This window comes from Camelus ferus, chromosome 11 (assembly GCF_009834535.1).
Source record: "Camelus ferus isolate YT-003-E chromosome 11, BCGSAC_Cfer_1.0, whole genome shotgun sequence".
Taxonomy (NCBI): Eukaryota; Metazoa; Chordata; class Mammalia; order Artiodactyla; family Camelidae; genus Camelus; species Camelus ferus.
The window spans coordinates 72,874,515-72,883,326 of record NC_045706.1 but is presented as its reverse complement, the minus strand read 5'-3'; the positions used below and the strand labels follow the sequence as shown (position 1 = coordinate 72,883,326).

Sequence of the window (8,812 nt, the reverse complement as noted above, 5' to 3'; positions counted from 1 at the left end):
AAAGAAAAGGAAGGAAAGGAGGGAGGGGAGGGGAAGGGGGAAATGGAAGCAAGGGAGCAAGGAAGGAAGGAAGGAAGGAAGGGAAGAAGAAAAGAAAAAAAAGAAAAGAAAAAAAAAGAAAAGAAAAGAAAAGAAAAGAGAAAGAGAAGAGAAGAGAAGAGAAGAGAAAGAAAAGAAAAGAAAAAAGAAAAGAAATTATAGTAATGGGCGGGAGAAAAGAAATTATAGCAATGGGCAGGGTGAGGGGAGGATGGAACTGGAGATGTTTGCAATAAGAAATACTTCAAGGTCTACAGCCAGGGCCTTGACAAAGCCACACAGCATCCTCTTGTCTCCCCAAGCCTTTGAGAATTTCTCCGCACTTTCCCAGCAGCAGCAGCAGCTTCTAATTCTCGCACATCCTCTAATTTGCCAACTCCCAACACTCCCCACCCGATGCCCTCTCCATCTCTCTCCTCCAAGGTCAAATCCCAGTGCCCCTCAACTTCTCCATGCTGTCCAGTGTGGCCAGAGCCTCCCCTGCAGTGTGCCCGGAGGGAGGAGGGCAGCGGTGAAGGGGTGGGCGGGGCTGCGAGCAGCGGGGCTGGAGGCAATCTGCTGGGGCCTGGGCTTTCTCACACATGCTTCAGATGTGCAGGGCTGTGATGGTAAACAGCGTCTTGGTCGCTGCCAGAGCCTGCTGCTCTACCCCGAGTCCTGTTCCCATCACCCCAGGGGTTCCAGTAATAGGGCGTAAAGCAAACAAAGAAAAACAGTAATCTGGAGTTCCAACTGCATTTTTTGTTTTTAGAAAATCTTAATGATAGGTTATTTGATTGCCCTAGGTTTGGCTCTGCCTGCTCATTGGTATTAAGCACATCTGGTATTTAGTAACAATCCAAGTAGCAGGAGTCTTTCTGGCACTTGAGCATAAGCTCATCCAACGTTGCCATGCAGTTTGGAAACTCGTCAGAGAGGCCAGCCAAACTTGTGGAGATACAAGACTTTTTCTGTAGGCTGGGCAGCTGGCCAGGACAGCTAAAAAATGTGAATTGGCTAAGAGCTTGCTGCCACGCAAACACTTCTGGAAATTTCTGTGCTCGGGCCTGCCAAATGCATTATGCGCAACATGAATTACAAGACTTTCTATCTCTCCAAGCAGTTGCTTTTTGAGCTTGGTTCTCTGTGCCCTTTATGAAACATCCACACATAACCAAAATGAGAAAAACACCCCCACCCACCCCACAAATCCACTACCATTAAGGAAAAAACTCTTTCCATTTGGGCTGCCAAGCTCAAAACTTTTCCTGAATTAGGAGAAATAGTCTCAAACTTTGGTTTGAATTACATGAAATCTAACATGCGGGGGGCAACTGTGCTTCCTGGAAATTCTCGAAAGGAAGGAAGTCGCGCCTCATGGAGACGGCCTGACATCTAGGTAGGAAAAGCCATAAAATGCAACAGAAGAACGTGGAAGGGAAAACAGTCACCTACCCGTGGCATGTGCTGTGGTTGGGATTGGGGCTTCGTGGGGATTTTAATCAGGCTGGGAAACACACCTCCGAGCAGAATGTGCTTCTTCAGGACGGAGGTTGTGCCCAGCTGGGAGGTGCGCTCACCTGGAGGGGCCTGGCTCCTCCTTGAAACCTTGCAGGCCTGTCAACCATATGGGCAGGATCTGAAGTGGAGGGTGGGCCCAGGGGGAAAGCAAACAGGGGAGAAGCAGCTAACGCTTAGAGTCAGATCCTGGGTCTGCCCAGCCTCCCTTCCTTTCCAGGGCTGAGAAAGGTTTGCATCATTTCTTTCCTGATTCCACACTGAGACTTGCCTCTTGTGACTCAGATTTACTGGATGACTCAGACTCTGCCCGGGACTGCTTCTGCGGGCCTGGAGCTCCACTCCTCTTCTCCAGAAGCGTTGGAATGACACCATTCATGGGACACAGACAATAGCCACCATGAGATAATCACATTAGCACATTAGGAGACAGCAAGAACAGCTGGGTGCTCCCAGTCCCCACTGTGTCTGAGGCTTTCTGGATACACAGCCGCTCCCGTGAGAACTGTCAGGTCACTGGGGGTCTTTTTGACCTTAGATAATGGTGTCGATTTTAGTAAGCCGAAGCTCTAAGGTGACCTCCACGGAGTCACTCACCCCCTGAAGGAGTCGCTTCGCTAGCCTGTGCCTAAGTTTCCCTCTCTGCATCCACCTGTCCCCAGTCTTCCAGGGCAGAGGAAAGGTCACGGGATTTAGCATCAGGCTCTGGCTGGTGACCTCCTCCAAGCAGCGGTCTTGTAAGTCTCAGCTGGAACGTCCTCACATGCAAAACAGGGACAGGACCACTCTCCTCCCAGCCAGGTGGTGAAGCACCGAGTGTGAGGATGATAACCGCTCTGCAAACTGGAGGGCACTGTGGTTTGTTAAGGGCACCTCTCCAGTCCTCACTGTGGAAATCTGATGACTGCAATGACCGTGAACGTGATCTAGAGGGCGCCGGTCCGAGCAGACCATGCAAACACATCATGTAATCCGGGGATTTATGGGGGCTGGTTGGCAAGGAGCAGTGATCGCTGCTTCGTGCAGCTGATATAGGACGACCTCTGTCAGTGGGGCTCTTAATTTAAGTGTGTCACAATTTCCTCTCTCCCTCCCTCCCTCTCCCTTCTGTTTCTTTCAGGCATTAGTTGGCAGCAATCACTCTTAATGCGCCATTTGACTATATTCACCTAAATCTGAAGGTGAGGTTACAGTGCTAATTAGATTTCCTCTCCCATTGTGAGCTGGATCCCAGAACTATAGTTCCCAAGAAGCAGTTAAACAGGTTTGGGCATTTGATAAAAAAAAAAAAGGCTGGGGCCTGAAGAAAGCGCTCTTGGCCTCATTTCTATTTGGCTCACACCGTCCGTCCTGTTCCTGCTTAAATTTGGATCACAGGACGCATTTTCTCTGTTTCCTTCTCTCCTGTTCCTGGATCCCTGCTGCAGAATTGTAGGAAACATGGAGTTCGGGGTGCGTCAGCCAGAAAGGATCTCTCCCGTCCCAAGAAGGTCTGGGGCCCCGGCCCAGACACCACGTGTGCGCCCCGCCTGCACTGCGTTCCCACGGCGCCCGGCCTCCTCACCCACTTTACGGCTGTTGTTTTCTCCATCATGGCCAGGATTTGGGGATTTTTCATTCTGCTTAGTGCCAGGGCTTTTTCTTTTCTCAGCCTGAAGACAGCCACCCTCGCTGCTCCCCGAGAAGCCCAGCCCCGCCTTGTCCCTGTGCCCAGGACAGATCTGGGGCTTGTGAGTGAGGGTGAGTCCAGCCCCAGTGGAAGCGAGGACAGAAAAGAGCACAGAAGGCCACTGTTGGGCGGCCGCAGAGGGGGAGGGGTGGAGGCTGGGGGAGGGGAGGTCAGTCCTGCCACGCCAGCCACTGCCACCCCCGGCGAGAACAAGGTCACCAGGCAGGCGCGCCGCTCACACACAGCACGAGGGTGGCTTGGCCTGCCCAGCCCTGCAGAGGCTGGGTCCTCCCCTGTTAGAACCAGCAGGTGCTGATGTATGAGGCCGCCAGGAGGAACATGGAACTCTGGAAGAAAAGTCAGACTGTGAGGCATTCTGCAGACACAGTAACATCCAGCCAGCCACCCCTGCCGTTGACCTTTCTGGTTCACCTCTGTGACTCACAGTCATAAATATTTACGGGGCAGCCTCCCTCTGCCTGCACGTCAGCGTGAGCCGTCTCACTGCGTTCTCCCCGAGTCCTAGCATAGTTTTGCTGGGAGGTAGGTCCTATAGTCATCCCTATTTTCCAACTGAGGGGACCAAAGCTTGGGTGGGTGAGTGGCCTGGCCACGCACACGGGCTACGGTAAGTGGGGGGCTGGTTTGGGGGCATCCTGAAAAGTCACCACACGACCACCGCCCAAGGCTATGCACTGTTCATCCCCATCCTGTTTCATTAATATTACTTTTGCATTTGATGTCAATAATGGGCTCCCCGTTCTAGGTGCCTCTTACCTGTGAGCTCAGCTGTGTGCTGTGTGATGTCACCGGCTTTGTCTCCCCGGGTGTGAGGTGACGCCTCAGAGCAGGCCTGGGACGCCCTCCACCTGGCCAGGCCTCCTGTCACTCCCGCCTCAGTCTCCTCACCAGCTGTCATCACACCCACCAGAAAAGTCCACACGTTGGCTGATGAAATTAATACTAGAAATCGTCACTAAAACAAACCCTTTCAGGTCAAATCCACCGGGAAGTGTTTAACGGACAAACCGTTCCATCTGACGCCTTGAAGGTGAAGATTCTTTCCCAGAGCTGATGTCACTTTCTTTGATATTTGCTGAGCACCTGCTGCTTTTCCCCTGTGTTCCTGCTCACCCAGGCACTGTTTCAGGCACTGCCTCGAAGAGTCTACGTGCTTAGGCACCTCTTGAAATTCTAGTGTTGCGGAGAAATCTTTTCCTGTGATTTGGCACAGAAGCCGATGCTTCCTCTCCAAGGTGACAGATCGGCTGTGAGAGAAATTTCAAGTGCCTTCCTGGAATAGTTACCTGATGTTTCTGAGTGTGATTGCTAATGTTCCTAATAGGACCTTCCTATAAGCAAATGGTTGAGCAACTGTGTGTATGAGACAGGGAGAGAAAGAGGGAGGAAATACAGCTGTCACTATTGTTTCTAAATGACAAGACTGGTTGTATTACTGTGGTACAATTATTAGTGCTGCATATCACATCTGTACTAAAAAAACTTTGTTTTACAAATCTTAGATTTTACAGACACTTGCTAAATTCTGCTGAGCTGTAGCTCTGTCCTAGATCATAAGTGTGTTTGTTTTGTATTGCTGTGTAACAAATGACTACTAATTTAGCAGCTTAAAAGCACATACATTTATCATGTCTTCCACAAGTCAGCTGTGTCCTCTGCCCAGGGCCTCACAAAACTGGAGCTGGGGCCTCAGCTAAGCTCAGGGTTCTCTGCCAAGCTCACAGGGCAGAATTTATTGCTTTGAAGCTGTAGATCTCCTGGAATTTTACTCCTTCAAGGCCAGTGAGAGAGAGGCAGAGAGAGAGAGAGAGAGAGAGATGCTGCATTGAGTCTCTGACCTCTAGACCTTCTTTTAAAGGGCTCATCTGATTAGGTCAGACCCATCCAGGATAATCTTTCTTTCAATTAACTTCAAGCAACTGATTAGAGATCTTAATTACATCTGCAAAATCCCTTCACCTTTTTCACCTAATGTAATGAAATCACAGGGATGATATCCTATCACTTTTGCTGGATTCCATTGGTCAGAAGCCAGTTAAGGCTCTGCTTATACTCAGGGGGAGGAGATGCTACAAGGACAAGGGGCCCCAGTGGTCATCTCAGAATCTGCTTGCCACCCTAAGCTCCTGGAGAACAGGGAGGTTGCCTTACTACTTGTTGATCTGTCATTACACCTAGCAGAGCAATAGGTGCCCTGTAGAGAAATAATTCACGGACCCTGAGAATTCAGTGATGGGAAATAAATTAATATTTTGAAGACACAAAGTTTCTTTCAGAGCAGTCTCTGAAAACAAGACTTTTTTCCCCTCCTCAATAAATGTTCATGGCTTGGGGTGGAGGGAAACATGGATCGGTAACCACCTGAAGAGTATGTGGGCTGAAAAAAGGGACACATGAACTGGGAGATCTAGGTTCCATTCCCGTTCCTCCTCTAAATCTGTGTGAGCTTCCCTGGTCTGGAAAGAGCCTTCCCTTGCAGGCTTGCTGAGCAGGCAAAATGAGGCAATGGCTGAGAGGGCTTTGAAAGAACAAACAGTGGATGCAAAGGTCTGATTGTCCCGACACCGATGGCTGAGCAGCTGGTGATAAATAATAAGCTGCTATCTCACAGGGTGGGTGTGTGATCACAGAACCGGGAGGTGTTTTGTTTTGTTTTGTTTTTACCCCAATGATCAGCAGTGAAGCATCCTTGAGAGACCGCCCAAACGTCTCCTGTAAACCATGCAATGCCTTTTCTGTACACACATTAGAGACAAAGAGCCCCTGATGAACTTCCTTCAAAGTTCTACCCCAAAGTTGAGTTCTAGGTCCGTGATCTCTCATGCAGCCTTGACAGCCAGCTTCCAGAGCCTCCCAGCCCCCTGGGGGTCCCTGCGAGGCCCACTAAGGAAACAGTGGGGAGTCTGGGGCCAGAACCGACACAGATACAGTCCAGGATGGGGAGACAGCTTTGCTGAGCGTCGGCTCGCTGAGCTGGCATCCCTCCTGCAAGGCAAGAGTCAGGCTGATAACGTGTTAAGATCAGATTAATGTAGGAAATAAACACACAGTAAATAATAACAGTGTGATAATAGGGGTTGTCATTGCAGTGGTTGTATCTGTTGGAAATATGAGATCTGGAGTATGGATTTCTTAGGTGAATTTCGCCCTTATTTAAAAGAAACTGACAGATGTACTTTATAAAACTGAGGACAATTTTAAAAGAATTGAAGAACACCAACTCATTTTCCTTGTTCAATCATTACCCTTTTTTTTTTATTGAAGTCTAGTCGATTTACAATGTCGTATTAATTTCTGTTGTACAGCATAGTGGTTCAGTTACGCATATATGCCATCGCCCTATTCTTTTGACTGAAAAAAAGACAAATACGTTTGGTTTTGAAAGAACCTTTGTTTAGATTCCACCTTCCCCACTTCCCACCCTCTCCTCAGCCCCCCAGAAGCCAAGCATTACAGACCTTAAACTCTCCAGGAGGAAATATGACTTAAACCTCCACCCAGGGCTGTGGTCATTCACATGAAAAAAATAAAGACAAAAAACAAAAACCTCAGGCGTTTGTAATGGTCTGGAAGCCAGCTCAGAGCTTTCAGTTAATGGAAACATCCCAACAGTCCTACCTGGGTGTGGTGGCCCTGACTCGTCAGAAAGAACGCGGGAGAACACAGGCTGCGACTCCTTCTGTGTCCTTGCTTTTATCAGGATGGACACACGTTCTAGAACGTGCAGCAGTGTGAGTGAGCCACCTTGCTTCTGCGTCACGCACTTCAGATATTTTTGATTACGAGATGCTGAAAGCACAGCTGACACATGACACGGGGACAGATACGAACATGGCCAAGTCAGAAACAGGGAGCGAACTATCTCATCCTAACTGCCTGGTCTTGGACTGTGGACTTTCTTGCAATTGTCAAGTGAGGAGATCTTGTCGCTTTTGAAAGCTGTGTTGACAAACCGATACTATATTTTTTGCATGACTTGAATGGAAAAACATGAAAGATATGTGAACAATATATTTCCAAATATGTCACATATTTATAAAACATAGTAAATGCATGACAGATTGAGTAGGATCTGTGGAAAAAATAACAGCTGTGGTAGACCCAATTTCTTAGCAAATTCATACACAACAAATGACATTCATATCCCGTGTTTTGTAAAATCTATTTTTCTAAGCATTTTAGAAAAGGAGGGAAGGAATGAAAACAAAAGTTTGCAAAAGAAAAATCACACGATGGATGTAATTTAAGTGATGTGTCATGTAATTATCAGGGATAAAACCAGCTCTGAGGAGGTCACCCAGTCGCCACCAGCACGCCGCCTTTCGATGGAAATGATAGTAAATGAAGCATTTCGGAGTGTTCTGCGTTTTAAGGTGGGCTAACACGTCATAGGTGAGGGAAAGTGTATAGGGAGTTCCAGAATGTAAAACCACCACTTTGGGTGCCAGTGCAGTGAAGCTCTACTTGGATGGAGTAGAGCTGGGCTCAGAGATCACGGCTGGTGGCACCAAAGACAAGATCGGGTTCTGGATCAGGAGAAGTCCGACCAGGGACACACGGATTTGAAAAATGGGCCCAAAGGGCCCAGGGTAATTTCTGAAGTGGTGAATTAGCATGAGAAGCAGTGTGGTTTTTTTGGGGGGCGGTTGGTTTGTTCTATTTTTCGTCTTGTTCTTTTTCTTGGAGGGGGTAGGTAATTAGGTTTATTTATTTACTTTTTAATGGAGGGGCTGGGATTGAACCCAGGACCTCGTGTTTGCTAAGCATGCGCTCTAAGGCTGGGCTACCCTCCCCCCAGAAGCAGTCTTTTTAAGGGGATAGTTCTGGCAGCTGTGCATTCAAGGCTGGCAAAGCAACCTCTCAGGATAACAGTAGGAATTCCTTATAGTGACACTGATATTGATCGATTGATCAATAGTGATAAAATATATACAGATATTTGTGCTTCACAAAATGACTTCTCATTTTCAAATCCATAATCTTATTTGAGCCACGTAACAACTCTGGGAGACACGTAGGAACAATTTTATTACCTGCATTTTCCTCCCAAAGAAACCAAGAGTTTGTGACTTCAGGGTCATGGTTAGAAAGGGGAGGAGCTGCTCCTAACAACCAGGGCATCTGTTCACTTAGGATCATATCTGGAGAGATGGGGTTACAGATAATTTTTTTTCCTTCCTCTTCTTTTTTTCCTTTTATTTTTTCCAAATTTTCTGCAATGAGCAAATATTATTCTTTAACAGGCAAATGACATTAAATATTAAAATTTTATATTAATATTAAAATCCCCATTCTCATGCCTTCCAGTCCACTCTCTTTTCTCAGCTCCTGGCTCAAGGCTGGAATGGATTTTCCTGGGCCGTCCGTCACTGGCCGGTCCCGCCAGCTGGGAGGAAGTGGACTCAGGCTGCAGAATCTATTCATAGTCTGAGCAGGTGTGGGTCAATGCAGATCAGACCTGGCTGTGAGTCCAGAGCACTGAATTTGCACCCTATTTTCCACAATGCTGGGGAGTTCCTTCAGATCTGTGTGCCCTAGTTTTCTGTCCTGTATTCTTTCTGCCAGATAGGAAGTGTTTCAAGATGC

At 47.9% G+C, this 8,812-nt stretch overlaps 2 long non-coding RNA genes across 3 annotated transcripts; one reads left to right on the top strand and one right to left on the bottom strand.

The window, feature by feature from the left end:
- Window positions 1-3,037: 3,037 nt before the first annotated feature.
- On the top strand, window positions 3,038-5,498 carry LOC116667278. Its single transcript, XR_004324119.1, has 3 exons — window positions 3,038-3,276; window positions 3,506-3,748; window positions 3,972-5,498. It is a non-coding gene; the product is annotated as an uncharacterized LOC116667278 (long non-coding RNA).
- Window positions 5,499-6,459: 961 nt separating this feature from the next.
- LOC116667279 lies at window positions 6,460-6,968 on the bottom strand. 2 transcript variants are annotated; one of them, XR_004324121.1, is made up of 3 exons: window positions 6,845-6,968; window positions 6,685-6,729; window positions 6,460-6,577 (listed from the first exon to the last, which is right to left on the bottom strand). It is a non-coding gene; the product is annotated as an uncharacterized LOC116667279 (long non-coding RNA). The 2 variants fall into 2 exon arrangements; XR_004324120.1 differs by having other exon boundaries at window positions 6,460-6,729.
- Window positions 6,969-8,812: the final 1,844 nt, after the last annotated feature.